This window comes from Rhagoletis pomonella, unplaced genomic scaffold (assembly GCF_013731165.1).
Source record: "Rhagoletis pomonella isolate Grant_MI unplaced genomic scaffold, Rhpom_1.0 Rhpom_scaffold_00012, whole genome shotgun sequence".
In the NCBI taxonomy this organism is placed as follows: Eukaryota; Metazoa; Arthropoda; class Insecta; order Diptera; family Tephritidae; genus Rhagoletis; species Rhagoletis pomonella.
Window position 1 is genome coordinate 17400813 of NW_023458566.1, and position 2103 is coordinate 17402915.

Sequence of the window (2103 nt, forward strand, 5' to 3'; positions counted from 1 at the left end):
CACAATGAGAATATAACAATTAAGTGAAAAAATTTTATTTTTACAAATTTAGTGAGTAGTAACGCGTTTCAAGAACGATATTTCAGACAAATCGTTAATGAACAACTTTTTGTCCTTCCCGTCTGCTTTGGTTTTGGCAAAAAAGTAGATAAGCTCCTGACGGCGATCAAGTCATTTTAACCATAAAATAATATTATTTGCAAGAACCATTCACTAAAATTGTGACTAACTTTTTATTGTTTATTAATTATTTAAAAATTATAAACCAAAATTAGTAATATTTTTATGAATGTAGTTATAAAAGTTCACAGAGGAAACGCCGGAAAACAATGTATTGGCAACAACATAAAATTTATGGCAATTTAGATGTCAACAGAATAATAACTACGATAAAAAGGCATGAGAGAAGTGTGCGAGAAACGGTCAACAAATTTCTTATAAAATATTTTGATTTTTGCTGGGTGTAAATGAAAACTCAATGAGTATTAAGGAAAAGAAAAATTTGAAAATAATAAACAGAAAAAGAGATGGGTGCACAAAAACTTTAGTTAAATGTTTTTCCCAAATTCTTAAAAAGTAAGCAAATCGATTTTTTTAATGTTACTTTACATCTATTTTCTTTTTTATGAATAAGGTCATAAGCATGTACCGTTTTTATAGATAATTCTTATAGCAATATGCTATATATTTATTTATACACTTTTTGGCTGGCGAAATATGTAATTTTTCAACTTAATAGAAAAGCGTATTTAACCACATTACTTTTTTTTAATATTGAATGGCGCAACACAACAACTCTTTTTGTTGCACGAAACCCTTGAACACGTGCCTGTCATCTATTTCTTCTGTTTCGACATTTCGGTATTTTGCATTTCTTTCATTTTGACGTCATTCGCATTGTCAGATTTTTGAAATTCGTTTTGGTTCGACATTCTGCTATTTCATAATTCTTTCATTCTCATGTGATCCATCTTCCATTTCTTACCTTCCATTGCCGTTCGCATCGTCGAACGTGCCTGTCAAACACTGCCGCCATCATGCTTTTCAGTTTGGCAGGCACGTCCGCTGTTTGGCAGGCACGTCCGCTGTTAGAAAGAGAATAGACAAAAAGGGGCATAGGATTCCATACTTGTAAGTATATACGATGATAGAAACGTCGTTTCAGTTTTCCCAATTGTAGTCAGAATCAGATTTTATTGGAAATCGATACCGTACTCGGTTCTCTGACTATTGAGAGTACAAAAAAGAGAGTAAACACGGTTCTCTCTCTGTCAGAAGTTACCAGTTTTAGTCCGAGAATTTTTTGCTGGTAAATTCTGGTAAATGTGTCAAACGATCAGCTGTAGTGTGTTTGGCAACCAAATTGTAAACAAACGAAAAGTGCACTCTGCTAATTCATGTTGAAAAGAATCTAATTACTTGTGTAAGTGGATTCTAATGAGTTTGAAAGTATTTTTGGTTATTTACACGAGTGAGCTGCGCGTGTTTACATACAAATCAAGCAAAAATTTACAACCAAAATTTGGAGGTTATGTTGAAGTTGACAGAAGTTACCATTTTGACTAAAAAGCGATCCGGTACTCTTCAATGTTACTCTCTCCCACGGAGCGAATTTTTATTTTTTGACAGTTTTATTAGTTTTAGTCCGAGGAATACGGGATTGCACCTAATGTTTGGTTTAACACCTCTGGACTGTCATCGCGATTTCTTCATTGCCTAGTTACAGTTCAGTGATCTGACGTTGAGTCTTTCTTGTTAGTGCAACTGCAGCCAAGTTTCTTTCTTTCCGGTTAACCATGGTAAGGGGACGGCTCAATTTATTTTCTCGCAAAACGTTTTAAAAAAGGGAAAATTATATGTGAACGATTAGTAAACGAATGTGGTGTTTTGCCACAATGGCTCGCAATAAATTAATTAATTTTCTAGAGCGTTTCGAGTGTTAAAAATGTATTTGCAAAACTGTTTCACGTGGTACTATCCCCCGGGGTAGCTGCTGACAGAAACGTGGAGGCGCTAATAACTTTCGTCATTATAATCATATATACATGTTTTTATCTGTTTTACAGCCTTTCCAAAGGTTTGTACAGACTGGCCGTATTGCCA